This window comes from Pteropus medius, unplaced genomic scaffold, assembly GCF_902729225.1.
Source record: "Pteropus medius unplaced genomic scaffold, Ma_sr-lr_union100, whole genome shotgun sequence".
Classification (NCBI taxonomy): Eukaryota; Metazoa; Chordata; class Mammalia; order Chiroptera; family Pteropodidae; genus Pteropus; species Pteropus medius.
In genome coordinates this window covers 2,791,082-2,814,118 of record NW_024349519.1, presented here as the reverse complement: position 1 = coordinate 2,814,118, position 23,037 = coordinate 2,791,082, and the positions used below count along the sequence as shown (strand labels likewise).

The window sequence follows — 23,037 nt, the reverse complement described above, 5'->3', positions numbered from 1 at the left end:
CCACTAGGCAGAAAGCTTCATGAAGGTGGAAATGATGCCAGGTTTGCAGACTCTACATATTCTCAACGTCTAGCACAGTGCTGGGTGTTATATTCTACTAAGACCAGTGCAACTTTATATGATCTCCTTTACAGAAACAAGTATGAAATCTTGTTATTCCTTTATAATTTCAAAGAGAAATGGAAATGTTTTCCTCTGGTTACCAGAAGAAAGAACAGCTTTGTTGTACAACAAATGCTCAAAGTTATTCTAATAGAAAAATCAAATTTGATTTGACAGAACTGTGTGTACTCTAGCCTTTCTCTCCAATGAAGTTAAGTTTCTCTGTGATACAAAATTATTTTTCAGAAACAGACTAGATATTCCAGTGTGTAGTCTTCTGCACTATTGCTTCAGTTCACCCATTCATGAAGATGCAAAATTAAAACTTGAAATAAAAATATTTAGAATACTATCACCATTAGAAGACTGTTTTATCACATTTATTAAGAGATATCTAAATATCCTAACTACTGATTCTTTATATCCAAATTCTTGTTATTAAACCTTATAATGTCTTGTTTAAATAGGTACCTAAGAAACAGGATAAGAAATTCTCAAAAAAGCAGATCTCTCAAATTTTTACTTATGTTGTCTAACTTCAAAGAAAGACATCAAATCTGGAAAGCAAAACTGTCCTTGAGTCAAAAGGCAAAAGTTATGACCTTCCCTAGTTACTGCAAACATTTATTTTACCTGATAAGTAAAAGTAAAAAGGGAGCTAACATTTTCAGAGCATTTCCCACCATCCCTACCTATTTTGTCTTTCATACCAACCCAGTTGTGACCAATTTACTCTGAAAACTAGATTTAGGTAGCAGAGAGGCTCATATGTCATTTACCCTTTTGTTGAGCAAGCTGGATATAGTTGGTCATGAAACTTCTAAAAGCTAAATTACCTTGGATCCAAAGATCTGATTTAAATCTACATCCAACATGTATCTGAGATATATGAACATAACTTTGACAGTAAAAACGATCTAATATTACTTTTATGTTAAATTCTCTTAAACAATTTCCCCAACACTGCCATTTTAGTCACACATTGATAGTCAGATGGCTTGTTAGTCTCTGGCATGATTTTTTCACAGAAATTAACTTATTAAAAAGCAATCACTACATACAGTCTGAGGTACATCCTAAAAAAGAAACTGCCAATAACAGCAGAACGGTATTTACTTGATGACTCCCTATTGCTGGTGCTAATGTGTTAGCATTTTTATTCCTTTCCTCTGCTTAGACACAGCTTAGAAATAATATCTAGGGAGAACCAGAAAAGTTAAAATAAATAACCCTATGCTGAGGTCTTTTCCTTTTGCTAAGAATATTACATGCTTGCTAATATAAGAATTAAAGCAACCACTTGAGATATAAAGGGCTATTCATAAAATCTGAATATGTTGTCTTGCTTACAAACTTTCTAGCTCTGCTTTTAGGTGACATAGATTCTCTAGTCATCTTAAACATTAAGAAACATCTTAAATTCTTGCACAAAATTTATTTCTTATTTCTCCAAACAGTAGTTAGTTTCCACAAATGTACAGGGATATGTAGCATAGATGATATTCACATAGTGAACTCTTTATGCTATACATGTTAATACATGATATTTAATAATCTATAATGAAATGTGGATATAGTAAATTCCAAAATGTCTGCATTCTATATAACCAATAGTAAACCACCCCTAGGGTACTATTTTTCCCAGAAAATAAATAATTTCACTTTCTTTAAAGTAACTCATATATTTCAAATAATAGCTTCAATAATCCATAAAGCATACTGTATAACATGGTTAAATAAAACTCTAGAGTTTAGCCCTCAAAACTATATGTCTCAGTATTTAAATGTTACTGATATACTTCCTAAGAGTATAAATATAAAGACTTGCAGAAAAATTCCCAAAATATTTTCTTAATATACATCTGAATAACTGGAAAAACTTGGCCTTGGTAAAACAAATGGAAATCTTTTCTAGACAATTTCTTCAGTTTATCAAAAATAAAGCTTTTTTTCAGCCAACTGTCTGTGAATACAATATATATCATCAGGGCAAATATTTTTTCACTGAGTTATGAAGCACTTTTACTTTTGTTATCACCTGGGCATTTAATTAAAACCATCACCATATGCTCTGTAAGATGCTCCAAATACAAAAATACCTAAATCCACTGAGAATTCTCCCCGTCCGATTAATAAATTTGGTCATAGCTCTAGTTTTAGATATTTGATTTTAGTCCTTCAAGATCTAAAGCTATGCTTACATTTTATTCAATTTCTCAGTTTCTTCTAGTAAATTTTCTCTACAAATATTCCATTAAAATGGTCATATAAGAAGACAAGGCGAAACATGACTCTTTTTTTCATTTGACAGTAACACAGCCTTTCACATCTGTTGCATATAATGTTCCTTCTTTGATTAGTCTAAATTTTCGTGGGTGTTTTTGTTTTCAAGATAAAGAAAATCTTTAGTGTCATAACATTGAGAATGTACTTCTAAAACTTTATATTTTTTCCTAAGACAAATTATGCTGACTCTTCACTTTATTCAGTGACTAATCAGGAGATGTAAATAACTAAACTCTTGTTGCCTGCCAGTTTTGCCATGTTTTCCTTTCCTATTATCCTCTGCCCTAATTTTATGCTCAAACCTAAAATTATCTGCAAAAGAACACTGCAGTCAGGATCTGGGTAAATAATTTCAATGTCTGACATTATAGTAAATTGATCTTTTTTTAATGAGAAAAATTACCCAAGTAGTATTTTCAAGCATTTTAATTTGTAATAAATAGTCAACACCATAAAAAGAAGAAAGGAAACATTATTTTAACACTGCATATATCCATGTAAAAAGAACTTTACCTTAATTATTCCTCCAGTACTGTTCAGTCTTTCTGGAACTGTTCAGAATAGCAGAACTCTAAAACAGAATTGACTTATATGAAACTTTGGGCATCTAGACAATGATTTAAAGACCAGTGGGCGTGAGGGAGACAAGCCAATCACCACCACCACCTCGTCCCAACACCTCCCTCTGTCCAACTTGCGTCAGCTCTTTAAAAAAAGAGAAGCTAAATCAGTTTACTGTTTTACATTTGGATTAAACACCGGTTACACCAATTTCTATTTGCTTTTAGAATTTTGGCTTTTATACAACAAAATACTCATTTACTGAAAGTTCTACCTTGAGTAGTGTCGTTCTATATCAAGATACTATAGGTTGTTTGACTAATAAATCTTGAAATGGTCATTTTTCAAAGATTTATGAACTGAAGGCAAAGTAAAACAACAATAATATAGTTATGGAGTCAGACTGTTAAATGAAATACTATAATCGAAATGCATAAAAAATATTAATTATACAACATAAGAGTTATTTTCTTTTGAATTATTGACTTATTTAGAGAAAATGTTGTAGAATGACAGACACTTCCAAATAGCACTAAGTTATTCAAGGTGCCATGCATGAGGTTGGAAATCATAAGCCCTGTCAGCCACTGCTACCATTCCAGAGGTGTGCTGAGTAAGCAGAATTCTGTTTGGAGTTTTTTAAAAAAATTTAAACAGACATTTTCCTCCTTTCAAAAAAATCTACTTGGCTTTCCACATATCAGAGAGAGTTAAAATGTGTTGGCGAATAATTTACTCTGTTACGAAAAGTATCAAGTAGACTTATTCTGAAAGAGAGGTGAGAAAAACATTAAAAATCAATCCAGAATTAAGGGTTCTTTGCCTTTTCAATAGATTTTTATACATTAAGAAATTTATATATTTTTAATTTTTAAAACTGAAAATTTATGTATTGAAAAGAAATTTTTATAACATGAATGAATAATCTGATAATCAGAAGAAATGCTAGATTACTACAGTTGCATTAATTCCTTATTTCTAGAAGAAACAATTAAACATTGTTCTTTGAGTAAGAAATTCTTAAGTTGATGCAAGACATTAAACAAACAAAATGTCCAATTGATGAGGTGTCCCATTTTTCTTTTCTTTGTCAAATGTGCTCATTTGGTCTATTAACTTTAATACAATATACTTACTTTTATTTGCCTTTTAGTTAACTTGTTCTTTATTTTTCAGTGTTGCCCTTTAGTTTAAGTCCCTTATCAGATAAAAATTATTATGGTCTAGGGGAAAAAAGGGATAACAAGTATACACTAATTTTAGTTTCAGAGAAATTTAAAGAATATTTCTTTTCAAATAACTTCCATTATTTAATTGTGATCTTTCCAATTTAAGATTTCTTTCTGTTTGCAAAGTTACCAAATGAGTATAAGATTAAGCAAGCAAAAAACTGAAATAATTGTTAGAAAATTAAATACTTGTATCCTAGTAAAATCTCATTTGATAGTGGGTCAACTGAAAAAGAATAAATGTATTCCAAAATGTGAATATTATACTATGATATCTTCATATGAAATAAGATGGAGATAAATGGATAAATATCTAAAGTTTTACTTCTTTAAAATTTTATAGTTTTGGAGTCTATAACCATGCCACCCTGAATAAGCCCGATCCCATCTGATCTCTGAAGCTAAGCAAGGTCGGGCCTGGTTGGGACTTGGATGGGAGACCACCTAGTAAGACCAGATGCTATAGGTGTAAAAAATAAAAATGAAAAAAAAAAAAATTTCATAGTTTTGGTTTCCCTACAATTTTATTCTTCTTCAAATGTAATAAATAATTATAGTAAATTGCCATGTTGAATTAAAATAAAAAACACACATAGGAAACTTCAATGAAGGGTCCTATTATATTTCTTTTGAACCTACTCTAATTGCAAAATTCTTATCACAAAACCTTCCTAACAATGACTCAAAAATCAAATATACACATACAAACACTAATTTAACAAAAGTTAGCTAAATTAAAATAGTTTAGGAAATTGTTTGTTGTTTTACTTCCCCGACCCCCACAGAGAGTTGACATGCCAAAATTAATGAAGAAATGGATGGTCTGGTCTTGACAAAACTCATGGTAACTTTCCTTTCATAAGGAAAATACAGACAACATTATAGTTTCATGTTCTGAATATTGCTTAAAAATTATACCATGATATAATTTTATATATATTTGATAATAGATCTATACTCTTTTGATTTTTACAACATATTCAGTTAGGCTCCAATTTAATTCAAATATCACCATAGAAAGACGTAATGGACCAGAATATGTACAGACTTTACAAAATGAGTAAAATGAAAAATATGTGAGTAGGGAATAATGAAGCAATTCTGAGCAATGAGATAAACACTTCAACTGATCTTTCACATAGGGAATTCATAAAGGGGCACCAAGAACAGGTATGTGAGACTTGGTCTGGAGAGAGGTATAGGGGAGTTGCAGGGGGTAAGATATGTCCAGTAAAGGGATACCTGGCTTCTCAGACTGTAACACAATTAATGTTAGAATTGCACAATATGCTCCAAGACTACAGAAGAGTCCCCAGGGGTTGAGGCCACCCAAGGAGGCTTCAGGGAGCCCATGGACCTTGAGGAGGGCATTAAAGTCCAGGTGAAATTCCAATAGGTAGAGAGTTAAAGGAGAGGCATCCTGGATGAAAAATGCAGAAATGCTAAAAACATATTCTGGCAACAGAGAGAACCAGTTTGGCTGCACTGGAGACTTTCTGGAGCAAAAATAGAAGAATAGAATGGTATAGGCATTAAATCTAGGAAATCTAGACTTTTAGTGATGAGGATCTCTTGAAAGTTTCTAAAGAAAATCAGAAGAGAAGCAGTGCAAGTGGGATGATGGGGTAAAGATGGAGGCCAGGACAAGGAGGACAGTGAGGAGGCTGACTGATAGTTTGGCTTTGGCAACATTTACCTGCCCGAGAATGATGGCAGAAGGAAAGGCAGATGGAAAGAATTTGAATTAGGGTCAGCAGTAGTTTGACTCTTTCTTGTACTACTGTTTCTAGTTATCACTTTCACTAGCTAACAATACATGCTATACATTTTACGTGATCATTCTATGAGGAACAGAAACTTGCAATAAAATAGAGATGGAGAAAGACAATATATGGTGATAACTCATGGACTTCAGCACCCCTTCCATCAATCTGTGTCCATCATTTTCAAATAGTACAGAGAAGGTCCTGGAATGTATATTCCAATATGTTATTTATTGAAAGTACAAAATTGTCGGCTCAAAATAAATTAAGTGATTCAGATCATACTTATGCATTATAGTAGAATTTTTCTTGTCCATATTTAAAAATTATTGATCATCTTGTTTCGACAATGTCTTTGAAGAGAAAGTACAGCTGGATCAAGTCAAAATTGGTCAACAATTTAAAAAAAAAAAAATCTCTTAGCCAGACCATCATGGCATTTTGCAATGACACTGGGGAAGACACTGGGGAGAACACTTCTTGTTCTCATCATGACTGTACCCAAATTTCTAATTATAGTCATAGAAAAAAATAATACTTGGAAGTAGAATCTGGTTTTAGCCAAATTGGAAGAAGATGAGTAGAAACAGTGATGACTAAGAAACCAAATTAATAATTTGGTACTACCTTTGTATCTGCATTCACACGGCTCCTGCTTCAATTTCCTTTCAGGTCACTTACCTTTTTTCTTGCTTCTGTTTCTTTTTAATTTTTCTACATCACACTGTTTTTATCATGCCTTATTCTCCAAGAAGAGTTAGTTACATTTTATCATTTTCAGACTTTATAGTAAACTCAAAATCTAATAAAGCAGATCAAGTCCCAAGATTATATATCTGTCTTCATCCTACAGCCAATATTAGTGCTTCCAAATATAAAAAAAAAACACATTAATCCAACAACTTTTTATAGTATAGTAGATAAATGTCTGTCTGACCTACTAAGTCATTCCTAAAAATGAAAGACACTAGCACAACCGCAATTAAAAACAAGATTTTGATTACTTCTTTTCAACAGAGGATTTACCCCCTGGTTTTTGTGCTTCACGCTTAGAGCGATGAATAGAATTTGTGATTTTTTTTAATGTCATGCTTTGACCCTCCAAATTCTTCATTTACATCTCTCTTAATATGATTACATTAAAAAAGAAGAAAATTCATGCAAAAAATTTACAGAAATCTTCCTAAATCATTGACATAGCAAAATTCCATGTTATTCTGAAGGTGAGTTGAGTTACTACCTCACTTGCAAAGTGATGAAAGCTTAGCTATGCTGTATCTCTTCATGATTATGTAATTATTAATCTCAATTTACAGAATAAAAAATAAGGAATAAAAGGAGATAATATTGAATATTATCCAAAAGAGCCACCTACTAAATTAATTATAAACATAAAAGTAAAAATTAACAATTTTCTAATTCCCCTTAGAAGAGCCTCTCAGATATCCATAGAACCTTAGGTCACTTCTATTTTTTGAGGTTCCAAATATATTTTTAAAAATCCAAAACAGGATTACTAAATTGTAGTACATTTTTAATCTTCTCATTTAACAAAATAACACCTTAACATACGTACAATACAAATGACTTTATGAATAACCTCATTTGATGATAACTTTTAAAAATCTAAATTTGGGGCCCTCCTGAATACGAGGCCCCAAAAGACTTCCCTGCTCAGGCTCCCGGGAGAGGCCCTGCTTTTCTGTTCTAAAAACTTTCCTGACCAAGGGAAATGCAATGACCTACACGTGCTGAGGACATGGCTTTTAGTTGATGGCATCCCCCTCTCTTTAGCCCAGCCTAAACCACCTTTACGGTTATACAATGGAGCATTTTGGAAATGTTTGAATAGTCAACCACTATGTTGCAAAATTAGCAAACAAGTTTGGTGCAGGTTGACAAATTTACTGACTTTACCACAGACCTAAATAGAAAATTCTTTTAGTCTCAGCTGATGGTGGTGGTGGGGGAAGGGGGGGAACAGGAGACTGCTCATGTTGATGATGTTCTGTTCTCTGACTTTTCCCCTTACAAGCAATTCAAATCCTTCTGGTCAATTTCATGTCCTGATCCCTCATTGAAACGACGCAGAGAAAATAGTATTGCAAGTTCATTCCTGGTTTCTGCCTAAGCTGATAGATCATGGTGAAGAAAGAAAACAGGTCTGTGAGGCCTACAGCTGAGTCTAACTTAAATGATGTATTGAAATTCTAAATGTTAAATTAGAGCTTTTAGAAGCTTGCTTTAGAGAATAATTCCTACCCTTTAAAATCCCTGCTAGAGTAGATAGCATTGCTAAGAGATGTGTAATTATAATAATTATTATTACACTTTCTAAACAACAAAATCACCTTGTTAAGTTTTTTTTTTTTTTGGCATAGAATGCAATATTAATATAATGCTAGTTGAGTCAACTGCCTTTCTAATTCAATAATAGCAATCGATGATTTTAAAAATTACATTCTTTTTGGGCTACAGCATATTAATTTCCTTTGCTCTCTTTCAGATTCTCACCCATCTCTTTCCTTTAAAAAGCAAATTTCCTACTAGAATATGTTTACGCGTTCTGATTTTTTATTTCATCAATGATTGGACTTTGTAAATCTGTCATCTTGCTTGAATTTGGACCCCTAACAGTATCCCGAGCTGTGACCCAATAAGCCAAGTCAATAGACTTGGATGTAATGAGGATGAGAGCGGGAAGAGCACTCAGCAGGATTTGCAACGGGGAAGGCTCTCTTAAAAGGTGATAATACAAACTTATGCTGTAAAAGAATTAGTGTCCCTAATAACAAACGATATGCTCGGGCTGGCTTTTTCAGTATGCTATTCAGAATGTCGAAAAAGCAAATGCAGGTTCACCATAAAGTGTTCTTCAAAGGATTTTGAGATACATAATAAGTAGTGACATTAACATTTCCTAATGAACTTTTTGGTGCCTGCAAAGAAGGATTTTCTGAGTCAGGTCTCCTCAGTAAATGAGGAGGCAGGTTTCTGCCTGGGGTATTTACCTCCCCTGCAGGGCTGTAAGCAACTCCAGGGCTGGGCCATAATGCAGCCAGAACTCCTCACATAGTGCTTATTACCTGATGTACCCATCCTTTGCTACAAGGGTTAGCAGTGCCCAGCATGGCAAAATTAACTGAGCTCTTTGTTCTTAATGGGTTGTGTGAATTAGGAATTATAATTCCTTGAGGGCTGGGTATAAAGCTGGTAGTGCTAGTCTTTCTTTAAATATAGGAAAGTTGACTCAGAAAGAGTAAATGTCTTGACCTCATTCAGAAGGACAGCAACAAAGGGGGGACATTTGGGCAGATAGCATATTTAGGAGATTTGGGTATGGATTCAAGTATGTCCAGACAGCCAGTTTAGATTAGTTGTAAATGATTTCTTTTGTCTGTCTCCTGTGATTAATATTAGGCCATGCCTGGTTCATAGTAGGAACTGTATAAATGTTGAATGAATGAAAGTTTTTATTAAAGGTACTGATTCAATCTGTGCCTATAAAATAATTTAGAATTTATTTAAAGATTGCAACAAGAAACATTCTAATAATTATTCTAAGTGATGGATCCTGCCATATGTTAAAATGCAGTAGTTCCTTCTTATGTTCAGAGCCAATTGTGAATGGTAAAGTGAATGCTCATGCTATGTGTGAATGCTCATGCTATGTGCAAGGGGCTTTAGTCCCTGTATAGAGACAGGCCTTCCTGGAATACTAAGCAGTAATTACCAGTCACGTGTTCAAAGAATATTCAAATAATAATAAGGGCATGGCAAAATTATAAGTTTTTAAAAGCAAGATACAAAATCTAATAGTAATATGATCCCTGTGTTTTTTTTAATTATGCATTTAATATCTAAAAACTTTTGCAAAGGAAAAGAACACATCAAAATATGAAGAACACAGCCTGAAAGAACACATCAAAATATGAATAGTGGTTATTTCCAGATTGTGAAAATGTAGATAATTTTTATTTTTTTCTCATCTATATTTGCCAACTAACCTTTAAAAAGTTTGAATTACTTTCACTCTGAGAAAACTAATAAATGTTATTTAAAAAAACAAAACAAAAACAAAAACAAAGAGTTCATCTCTTAGGTTTTGTAACTATTGTTAATCAATCCCAGACATTAGCCACTAGTTAAATCTTTATTTTTAGTGAGAATATTTTGGGTACTTGACCAGCAAAGATTAACTTTCTTAAAACATCTTCAATTCTGAATGGGCATTTATGAGTTATTTAGAGTCTAGGTAAAATTATACGTGTCCAGTTTGTTCTGGAAAGATGAATTATTTTTTCCCCATTAGCACTCTAATAGCTCTCAAAATATTACGGAGAAAATGAAGATTTTTAAAAAATATATTTGGAGCCTCAAAATTTTTCATAATGCTATGAGATAGTCAATTTCTATTATACCACAATAAGGAGTCGTATTTATTGATTCATTCAGTAAATATTATTGAATACCTATGTGCCAGCCTTTATGTAGGAGCTAAGGCAAGAAAGACAGTAAAAAAATAAGACAGTCTCTGCTCTCAAGAAGCCCTGGTCTCTCAAGGGAATCCATTGCTTAAGTAGGTCACAATGCTATAATATCGTGGGCAAAGTGCCTGTGAGAACTGAGGGGTAAAAGTGTGGCACCCAACTCAACTTGAAAGGGACAGAGGAGACTTACTGGGGAAGGTAACAGCTAGGCTCAGACTGAAAGAATAAACAGGAGCCGACCAAGAGCAATGAGGTGGGAGCAGATGGGATGTTAGAGGGACAGCACGAGCCAAGGCAAAGAAGAGAAACAGCTCTTGACTACCTGTCGTTCCTGGAATGTTGAGACATGCAACAGGAGAGGACATTGGTGGGATCATGGGGCGTTTGGATGCCATGTCTTTTCTTTGTTCTGTTCAGTTCAAATGAGTTCATAAAAAAGACCAGCCCGATGGTGCCACATAGAGCTCAAAATTTCAGTTATGTAAAGAAAATGTGCTTTGTTAGAACTTGTGATAATAAAGGATACTGCAAACAGTAAAAACCACAGGGTAACACAAGGCAATTCTTGCCTGCACTGAGTCCTTGGAAAGATTATTAATGTTGGCTGGGGTCTCTGCTTTGTGTTTGGACCAACAGGATTGTTGTATTATAATTTTGCCATGAACAGAAAAGTTCAGGTTCATGAAGTATTTTGCTTCAAATAATGTAAAATACATGAAAAAAAAACCCCATCTAATTACAAGACTTACAAGAATTGAATTTTTAACTACAGAAATCTTGACTTTCTCTAGTCCTTCCTAGATATTTGAAAATTATTTTTAAATTGGAACTTAAGGTTCAACATAGTTAAACTTTTCTTAATTACTTTAAAATATATCTAAGTAAAGATTGATAGTAAATTTTGAGTAATTTACTGAATAATATTGTCTTAATTTTCATGCACCTATAGTCTCATTCTTTTTTTATAATGTCTAGTGTAGAGTGATAAGTAACAACTGGAAAACTGGTATTTGCTTTATAATGATGGGTGATTTTTACATGTGCATAAGACAATCATATTTATGTACATAATTTTGCTTGTGCCCTTGTCCAGAGTTTAAAAAGCTGATGACATTTTCTTTGAAGCTTGCTTAAGACCTTTAACATTAGCTTTTTCAGAGGAAGCCTGAGAGGCTCACTTTTTTTTGTCTTGAAACTGTCTCTATTCATCCTTTCTAATCTACATCTTCTGACACCCAAAGAATCTAAACGACTGAACAGGTTCTTCTTCCTTTGTTATACTAACACTTAGCATTGGACTTCTATTCCAGAGATTTGGGTTCAAGTTCTAACTCCATCACTCACTTAAAAAAAAGTGTATAATTGCTGGGTTAAAACAGGACCACTGGGAGGAGCAAGTGAAATTCACTCATTCATTTATTGAGGATCTACTATGTGCCAAAAATATACTTATAAATACGACTATAGGTCAGATTGGCGAAATAGTTACTTCTTTCTTCAAATGAAACTCCTTTTGCCACTGTTTGGACAACAAAACTTAGAAATGTAAATAGGCGATAGCTACACTTGTATAGTGGTCAAAGAAATACCAAAGTGGTTGTCCAGTAGAGACATGTTGGACACACAATTCTGATATGTTGTCATAAAATTCTGATTCTAAATATTTCAATTAAACTAATTCTCATCAAAATTTTTATCGAAGTTAAAAGGCGCACAATAGAATGAATTGTCTTTTGTCTTTATGTTTTTCTTCCTCTTTCCTGTTTTTGGTCAGTCATTCAAGCAATAATTCAATTAGCTAGCAATCACTGAACAGCGATTATGTATCCAGATGATGGTCATGAGTGTTTCCATGTCTTTAGGCTTTCCTTCTACTGGCGAACATCTGGCTTGGTTTTTTTTCTGAATGGTGACAAGACTTAACTAGGAAGCTTTGCAGTTGATCTGATACATGCAAGAGTTCTGTCAGTGTCTACATATAAGTTAAATTACATATTTATGTTACATATATGAAGAGAGAGATCTGCATACCTGTATCTATATTTACATTTATGCCTATTAGGAATCATAGTGCTTTTTTTTTTCTTATTCAAAGAAGCTCAGCTTTTATCCTTTGGTTCACATGCTATGTATGTTTCCATAAGTGCATTGTTGTTTTCTCACTGTGATTCCAAATTCTTTTATCAAATATGGGGCTGCCTATGAAATGAAGATCACACTGGAGTTCAAATTCAAAGATACAGATGTGATCCTCATTCTGTTGCCTACTAGCTTAGAGACTTTAGATAAGACAGAGTTAATCATTCCCTCCTCTAGGCCACAAGCGTTGTTGTGCTTACATGCTGAACTAACATATTGGTCTACAGGTCTGCCCTTCTAGACTTCGAAGACACCGTTTCTTATTCAATAGAGCATAGGATTAACTAGTATAGATCCTGGAGCTCAACTTCCTAGACTTAAATCTGATTCCCATCACTTATTAGCTGTCTGACTTTGGGTGAATTGTTTGCCATCTCTGTGCCTCAGTTTCCTCATCTGTACAAGGAAGATAATAATAATGCCTACCGCACCTGCTGTTATTAGAATCAACTAAGTTAGTATTTGTAGAGCATTTAGAAGAGTTTCTGGTACAGAGTAAACATTATATAAGTATTGGTTACATGTAAATATTTAAAAAATTAACTCTAACTTCAAAACCTAATATGGTACCTACTTATAAGTCTTTTTTGATTAAGTAAAGTCATGTAAATATTCTGGAACTTAGTTTTCTCTTTAAAACTGGGTCTCATAAAAACATTACACGAAGTTGCAAGGGTTAAATGAAATAATGGATATTTAAGTGTTATACACGTAAAAGGTATTTTTTATTACCATTCATTCATATGGCAATTTGGACATTAGCAAACTTGGTCATAGAATTAAATTACTTTCAACACCTTTTGCTTTAGAAGTGTATTGTCACTGTTCATTAAATCATTATTTCATTTGTTAAATTATTGATTAGTGCTGTAGAAAAGCTAGAAAACAACAGCTTTTGACCCTGACCCATGGAATCTCAGAAAACAACCATGTAATAATACATAGTTTGCAATATGTGTTTGTTTAACATTAACCAACCTGTGAAGCTGAACAGCACCATGGTACATATTTACCCCTGAATCAGTCCTCAGAGGCAGTGTTTAAACATGCAAATGTACTGGTAGATTTTGGAGGGGTTTGATGTGTCTTTCTATGGGTTATTTTTCTTTAACAAAATATGAGATTAACAAAACATGAAGACCCAAAGATATACCAAGACACATTTTCCAAATGCCAAAGTAAGTGACCTATATTTTGCTTACACTCTAGGATTTGAGACTGCTGGGCATTTTAGTACTCATTCTCAAATTGGTCAGCCACATAATTTTGGACTAATCTTAACTGATTCAAATCTCAGACCCTTTTAATCATCATGAATCAGCGCATGGATAAATTGGCAATATGAATGGATGACTGGCTCTCTTTGATCCAGCTTTTGATCAAACAGGACCCTCATAATTGATGGGCATCTTCTATCTTTACATCTCTCAAATACAAGGAAGTCTTACAAACATGCATCTATGCTACTTCTCATTAATTTAAGGTTAACCTGGATAAGACTGCTTATAATTTGAGCTGACATCTAAAAGTGTGCAGTGTTAAATCCTTTATTAGGCTCAATTCAATTCTTTCTTTAAGATTTAGATAAGGAAACACATGCACAGGTGTTTTAAAATAGAAACTCCATAGAGATTAAAATGAACATTAATTTAAAAATCTTTAGTATTCTTATAAAATATTCCTATGCTATTTGAGAAATATACCAGTTTTCTTTAATCTGTTGAGTAGTATAGGTACAAATGGGAATAAATATAATGCTAATGGAAGTTGGATCTCACTCTGGTATTTTACATTCTTTCCATCTCTTCCCCTTTCAAACAGTTAGTCTTCCGGTTGCTAACATAGTTAGCAACAGTTAGTCTTCCGGTTGCTAACATTGAGTTATTCTCACACAAGTGTAAATATATCGACATGAATAAATCCCTGTTTTCCTCCTAAAAAGAATAATGTTGAAGTATATTTATTACATAAATATAGATGTCATTAGTACCTATCCAGATGGTCTCAACAACCTAGTTTAATTTTTATAAGGCAAATTCCGTTTTTTTTTTAATAAGTAGCACTATTTGGTAGTAGAATAATAATAACTAGTCTGCTGAACTATTCATTGTCCAATGTAGAGTTATCTAGACTAGTTTTCCAGGGACAATCATTAAGTAAACAAGATTTTTTATCACTCATATGCTCAATTATGAAAAGAATCAACAGGAGCAAGAACTATAATGCAAAATAGAGAAAATGAGCTGTAGTGAGTTGTTGAAAGATGCTGTAGGATCTTAGTCACTGCTTTCTGGTCATGGTTTGGTCACAAGAAACAACATTTAAATGTTTCTTTAATGTCCAGTATAACTTACTTTTATTACACTAATATAAGAATTTAGAAATATGTGGCAAAAAAATGAAACAGTTTTAGATGTCATCTTAACAGAAAAATCTCTTTATGATTACCTCGAGAAGCTAAATCACTCAGTCTTAGTGAAAAATTTGAGGCTCTGTTTATTCTTTTCCCCCTATGATTTCAGCAAATAAAAGTATCCAGTTCCTATGTGCATTATCATAAATATTTAGATATATCCATGAGAAAAAATTTAAGTACATATAGGTTCATTTTCAGTGTGCAGAAATAGGTGAGGTTATAAATAGCTTTGTGGCACATGAGTTTTCACCTAAAATGTTTAAGAAACAATTTTCTTTCAAAGTTTTGCATTATCTAATTACATTTATTCTGTGTTATGACAAATGAAATTATTTGAGAATAATTGATGCAAAACACACAAGAGATAGTATTCCTGTATTGAGTAATTTGAGAAGGAAATAACTTTTTTAAGAGTTCTAAGTGGTTACAGGATACATATCTCACTCTCTTTTTATAGCTCTATGTATCATATGGAGATGGCCTTCATTTTATATCTTGAGTAGACTGAGTAGACTGGTAAATTAAGGTCTCCTTATTTTTATTCTATTGCTTGCTCCTTTCTTCCTTCCTTCCTTCCTTCCTTCTCCTTCCTTCCTTCCCTTCCTTCCTTCCTTTATTCCTTCCTTCCTTCCTTCCTTCCTTCCTTTCTTCCTTCCACACAGAACAGTAGCTAAAGAAGGCATATGTATGCTTTATTACTTTTCTGCAAGTGAGATAATAACATGTAAAGAGCTTAGAACAGGACCTGGGATTTAGTAAGAATTAAATAATTGCTGTTGTTGGTTTTATGTATATTTTTCAATCAGTAAACCACATAAAGTAGCCTAGGTACTTAATATTTTTATGAGAACCTACTCTTAAACTGTATATTATTTTTGATTCAGAAGAATGTTATCATATATTAACTAAACCCCAATTCAAAATTTATTTCCATATTCTTGGCTGAAAACAAGATGGCAAATTTAATTCCTAGGCCTACTGACAGACATTCCAAGAATGGTCCTCAGACTTTTGTTATTTACAATATTCATAGATCCCCAGGAGAAATAGCTTTCTTTAGTGGGACTCTTAAAATATTCAGCCACATGACAGTATTCATTGCCTTGTGTTAACTTGTTATGAAGTTAACATTTCCTACATAGAAAACCCTGAAAATATAGATAATATTTATAACAGGAATGCTGACATGGTCTTGATGCCTCCAACACTACCTTGGTCTGGTATCCAATAAAATATACAGACTTGCCATAGCAACCACTGCTACACAAAACATATACATGTTTCTAAGATAAAGAGAATTTTTTTTTTAAAGAAACATACAAAAATATGTTAGTTGTACAGGTACAGATTATAATTCTGCACCATGGAAATGTATATAGGAGTAACATTTACATATGAAACCATAAGAATATTTCTAAATACTTAGCATATTTCCAAAAGGAAATTATTTACAAAAGGAATCTTAATAGTTTATTGTATTTGAATGCATTACAGTGACTCTGACAAAGAATACACAACCATAGCAATGAAAGAATTTGGATTAATGACTATCATTTTATAAAAAACATGATATATAAATGCCTTATTTTTATTTTATTTTGCTTGATATTTTTTAAGTATACTTATAGTTTATTAGTTAAAAGTAAACCTTGAAGAACCCAAAACAAAACTACTCTATACCTATTTCTAAAAAACAAGTGTGAAATATTTTTTTCTATTTTTATTCTGAGAAAATGATCTGTGCTTTATTGTCAAGTGGGCAGGTGACTGAGTCTTTTTTTGGCCTCAATATTTGGTATATTTGGGGGTTTGAATGCCATGGAATTTGAAGCCTATCACACTTGACCATTTCCTTACTTTCCCTATTCAAAAATGTGTTGCCTTCATTTATTTTTCTTAGTTAATTGTGGTGGAGAATAAGGAGTAAAAAAATGTACCCACACAGGCTATTGATTGTTTTTCTAATTTTTTTTGTAAAGCAAAATATTTACAAATCTAGAAACAGAAATATATACATATATAATATTAGCTTTATTGAGAGAATTACAAAGGGGCAACAATTGGCTTTTTATTTAAATTCTGATCAAAATTTTTTAAAAAGCGACTCGGTAGTATTTAATAGCCCAGAGGGATCGGAGAACTGCATGTAGAATAAATTCTCACCAGATGATAGGATCCAATTGCTAAAAAGTACATGACAGGAGAATTCCAGGTGGAGTAACTTAACAACTTAAGGGGAAGATATGATGTAGAGGGTTGGGGCCAAACCTGTGTGAATCTGTAAAATACTTTTACACTCATAAAAGCAAAAATATCACCAATGATATTGTTTCATAGCTTAAATTGGTAATAATAAATACAATTAAATTTCAACTTCTCATCTTTTGTTCACTAAAATGTTTCTAGAGTCTTAAATTTTGGCATTGCATAGCTAATTGCAGTTAAAAATTAATAACTATTAAATAAATTACTTAAATATAATACTATGAAGTAATAGAAAATTATTATTAATAAAGGCTAAAGCTCCTTTAAAAAGTGTTTTCTAGTATATGTGGATAGTTTAAACATAAGATGTTAAATTCTCCTGTCTTTTCAGTAATTGAACAGAATAAAGAGAAATCAGACTAAAGTTAAAAGTTGGCAGGTATTTTGAAAAGGTTTGCTTTTAACTTTCACCTTGGAAAATAAGACCTGCCTGTTCATCTGGCATAGTAGCAAGAAAAGCTTGTAAGTGCGACTTTCGTAATCCATCCTAGCATCTTTTCTTATGGAATAATTGAATGGTTTGGGTCATTTCTAGGAGTCCTTCATTAGCTATTGGTAGACTGTAGGAGTATGTCATTGAGTTCTCACACACTAGAACCTTAAGAAAGGCAGCTTAGACCAATCACAAAATCCTATGAAGCACCTCTGCATAACTTACAATTCCAACTCATTTCAATCATTCCAATTCATTACCTAAATAGTAAATACTGAATATAAAATAATAAAAATATAATATAAAATAATTAAAATAATATTTAATATAAATATTACTTACATGCTGAGTTTTTTACTCTAAAACTGACTTATTTTTAGGCAAACCAGACTTGGAGAATGAGAAAAAATAGTACATTGTTCCTTAGACATGATTTTTTGATCATCCTTGGCAAAAGTGTTATAATATAGACCTAAAAAGTGAAATGTTTCATTGCTTAGCTTAGGCAGAATGGTGCATTTCATTTTTATTTCTTATTATGGAAAATTTCAAATTTATACAAATGTAGATGAAATAATATAGTGAAAACTCACATATGCATTATCTAGCTTCAACAGTTGTTAACTATAGCCAATCCTATTATAACTAAACTACCACTCCCTCTCCCCATTATTTTAAAGCAAATCCCAAATATATAATTTCCTAGTAAATATATCTGTGTATTCCAGTAACAGAAAAGTACTTTTTAATTGAAAGGGCACTCCAGGTCAGCCAATTTGTATCGGAAGAGGCATTAGGTAAATCATGGGAGATTGATGTAAGAGGGAGGATTGGGCAAAACCAGGCAAAACTGAGCAAAATGTAGGCTGGAGGATCCTCAAGGAAGCAGGAAAAGGAATGACAAGGTACAATTTTTCTTTAAAAGAAAAGCAATTTTGTGAGATTGAATTAGCAGAATACTGGAGTTTAAGGATGAAATTTTAAATGTTCTGTAAATCAACAAAATTCAGATTATGAGAAATTTATGAAACATGACTTGGTTTTATCATCAAATAAATTGTAAAAGGACAAAAAAAGAAATGAGGCATGGCTAAACCTAAGGATTAAGACAGATTTAAAAGACATATCAACCAACAAGTGTGTAAACACTGACTGGATTCTGATTCAAACAAAGGGTAAAACAAAAAAGAGAGATAATCAGAGACATTTGAATGCTGCCTGGAAATTTGATAATATTAAGGAAATACTAGTTTACTTAAAGTGTGATAATACTTATTATTAAAGATTTCTTTATCTTTTTACAATACATCTGCATCTCGAATGGATCATATCATATGATAACTTTAATTTGCTTGGAAATAATCTAGTAATGACTGTGGTAAGGGTAGCAGGGAGGAAAGGTGTGCGTATAGGTGAAATACAACAGACAAGTACTGGTAATTGTTGAAGCTGGATGAAGATGGACTTTCATTATACTATTCTCTCCTTTAGAATATTTTAGAAATTTTCCATAATAAAAAAGTTTAAGCTTCCTAATTTAGAACTACTTCATATATTTTTCTAAATATTCTTCCCAAAAGTTTGAAAGCAGAAGGAAGATCCTATAAATTTCTTCAGCTAATCAGAAATTTCTATTAACTAGCACTTTTGAGTTTTGCCATCATAGCTGAAGTTAACAATGAAGAGCCTAAAGCACTCTGAAACATTGAAAGATTAAATTATATTCAATAAAATTTTAACTTCAAAATGGCTCTTGCTGTATTCTAATTCTTTGAAAACTGACAATCAATGGCAGGTATTATTTCTTCTTAATCAGAACACTGCATTCCCTAATTATGTAACAGAAAGTGTTTCTATATTCTTAGCTAGACAACTAAGACTTTTGAGCAGAATTTCCCTCTTCTGTGACTGTGAAATTTGTATATATCCATGTGCATGTATATACCTCACTTAATTTTTGAGGACATCTTCAGGGGTTTGTTATTTTAAAATTCTTGCACACATAAATCTCCCATCACTTAACAAAAAGTAATTATTACTTAACAAAGGTGTAGCCTCAGGATAGGATAAAATCAGAATCTGCTTGTAACAGCATTATTCCAAACCCAATCTATCTTGCTATTTATTTAAAGTATTGTTGTTCTGTTTGTAATTGCATGTTGTGGTCTAAACAATCATTTTTAGATCTGTAATTTAAAACACAAAAGAGGTTTGTTTAGACATCGGTGTAACCAAAAAGAACCAAAAAATGCTAACTGTTATGCCCTTGATTTGATTGAAGCCATGCTTCAGAGAAACATCAACCAATTTGTAGGAGAATATCAGAAAACCTAATACTTTTGTATTTATAGATCAAGCAACTTGTTAATTCGTTGAAATTTTCACTTTTCTAAGGCTACAGGTTGTATTTGTAAATAGCTTCAAGGATAGATGACTCAACATGAAGCTATTTTAATTACTCTTTGAAGCTAATATCTAGCATTTGTTCTCTTCTTTATAGAAATCCATTCATCATTTGATTACCTCTTATCAAAAATAAAATGTATGCCAAGCCACACATATTTCTATTAAATCTTAGAAGGGAAGAATCATTCTTTTTCAATCTGTTCAATCTATTTGTGTCCAATCTCAGTGGGTGGGCAACTAGAGATTCTCTCATTCTGGTTGACAAGCATAGAGGCATTCTGTTCCTTTCTTCTTATCACAGCAATAAGGGTTGAGAGACACAGAGAACCAAATTTTGTGGTCTGCATTTCTGCTCAGACCACAGTTCTGTTAATTTTGTAGAGTGTGAAATCTCATTTTTTTTTAAGTTCTCATTGGTAATAATTATATTTATGATAGCAGAGCCCTGTGTCAAGCACTTCACATCTATCAAATGAGTAATACCTTCACTATTGGGGTAGTTATTATTATTACCCCCATTTTTGAGTCAGGCCACTGATACTCAAAAAGATGGACTAACTTACCCGAAGACCAAGCTGGTGACTGGCTGAGCCAGGACTTACACCCCCATGCCTGACTGCAGACCCCAGCTCCTAATGATATTCCATCACCATTGGGTACCTACTTTGTGTTGGACACTGTTCCTAACTAGATCACCATCTTCAAGAAATATAGAAGTGAACTGGAGAGCTCAGCTGGAGAGCTGAGGCAAATAAAGCAGGGTTCATGAAGAATGGTAAGACTTCAGAGAGAGGAGGGGGTTCCAGACAGAAGAAATGGGGTCAGAGGTTTGGCCCCAGTAGTACCAAAATAACTAAAGTCTACTTTAGCTCAAATGGAATGTTTAAGTCTGGCTGAGGTTGACCTTGACTGCCAGGTTAAGGAGTTTAAACTTTATGGAATTCTGGTATAAAAACTAATGTAAAGTATTGCATTTGGTTCCCTTTTTCCAGGTGTGGATACTGCTACAGTACTACAGAATTGTCTGAAAATAATTGTACGACTAATACTTGACATTTGGATACATCGATATAGTACACGAGGCATTTCTATTTAATTTTCTTTCTGCGAATCTCTATTTCTTCTCTTAAAAAAAGTTTAGAAAACAAACAAAACTTTCCATCACCCCTTAAAAAAACAATGCCTACAGTGTTGAGAACCATAGTCTACGTGTTTACATTTCCTATCACACTCCCTAATGACTGTCATCATTAGTCAAATAAGTAAACAGCATAATATCAGAGAAGTAAACAAAATTCAGTGGGTCTTTTGTTCAGTCTACCGATTTGCAGCAAAGTGTTCAGTCCCTCAAGGTTACCTGGCTGAGTTAGGTGCCCTACCACATGCTGTGACACCTTATAGTCCACACACAGGAGATAGGACCCAAAGGAACAGCCTGCTAAGTGATGTGAGGTATCTATTGTTTACACAAAATAAAATAAATCATAAAGATAGCACAAGGGATTCTATTCTATTTCAAAAGATTCAGAAAAAGCAAATTTGCCTATAAAAGGAGTTATAAATTATTTTAACTATGTCAGTCTTTTATATATTTAGCCTTCGGACATATAGCATCCCCTACCTACCTTCTATTCTCTGGCTGGGTTTGGGATAAGAAATATTTTTCTGGTAACAGAAATCATTAAAATGGAGATTTAGAGCAATGCCTTCAGTTAAAACTGGGTTTAGTCAGGGCTCCCTACTGATAGCCTGTGTTATTTGTGAATTACCAATCTGTCTCTGAAAGCCCTAAATGTGAAATTCTAAAAACTGAAAGAAGTATTTACACTTGCAGATAGTAGTGGATATTTTGTTCTCTCCTCTGCTGGGGGATGGGGAAAGGGGAGAGCTTCCCAAAGGGTGCTGATGAAGGGAGGGGATGCACCTAACTCTTCTAGGTACTTTTCAGAAGTGATATACTTTCCTTAGCTAGTTACGGCCAACAGTGCTCAGGTTACCCTTGCTTGTAAGCATTCAGGTGAAGGATAATATTCTCATTTTAAAACCTAATTGAAGTCACCTCTGGGAGAGGCTTCTCGCACTGGCAGGTGGGGTGAAAGAACAGAATAGTATAACACTGACAGTCTCTGGACCCTTGATAGCTGCCCTTGGGCTGAAGATGCTGTTTTGACTCTCTGTGATGTGTGTCAAACTGAATAGCCATTTGCTGTCATTTCCAGCCATGCCTGTGTACCTGACTTACCAGCTATGTGACCGAGCATAGACTGGCAAGGAGTTCCCTATTGCAGAGACATTGTTTTCACTAATTTCAAGAAATCTGAGTTGTCTTACCTAAAAGTAAAATCAAAGAATAGATTATTATATGGGCGTGGAAATTTTTAAAGGTGCTAGATTTTATACCTTGTTGTCTAAATATATACTTTTCTCTGCCCTATCTCTTTTCTTTCCAATCGTCCAGTGACCTCTGTATTAAATGAAGATCTAGTATATAGATCCTTTTGCCCCATCACACACAAATGTCACTGTGAAAAGAAAACCTTATTCAAATTTTGTCCTCACACTTTTTACCTCACCAAATGGTCTCAGCACCTCTTTAATCCCACTGAAATTCTAAATAAGTATATCGATTGAGGGAAAAAAATTATACTACTAAATATAGTCAAGCAACTGGAATACTACTTGGCAATAAAAGGACCCAATTATTGATACAACAACTTGAATAGAGCTCAAGAGCATTATGCTAAATAAAAAAAAAAAAATCAGTCGCAGAGAGATCACATACGATATGATTTCATTTCTGTAACGTTCTCAAAATGATAAAAATATAGAGATGGAAAACATCTGGTTGCCAGGGGTAGGGAGAAGGAGGTGGTTGTGACTACAAAGTTGTAGCACAAGGGGATCTTTGTGCAGTGGAAGTTCTTCTGTGTCTCGGTTGTGGCAGTGG

At 33.2% G+C, this 23,037-nt stretch overlaps 1 protein-coding gene across 4 annotated transcripts in view; it reads right to left on the bottom strand.

Annotated features, from left to right (window-relative positions):
- The window catches only part of SLC38A4 (solute carrier family 38 member 4), a 63,197-nt gene that overhangs the window by 32,186 nt on the left and 7,974 nt on the right, over nt 1-23,037 (bottom strand). For 2 of the 4 annotated variants that reach the window (XM_039882213.1, XM_039882212.1), the window contains exon 2: nt 2,902-2,959. The exons of the other annotated variants lie outside the window; for them this stretch is intronic. The gene's annotated coding sequence lies outside the window, so the exon portion shown is untranslated. The remainder of the gene's footprint in view (nt 1-2,901; nt 2,960-23,037) is intronic. 4 annotated transcript variants of the gene reach the window in all.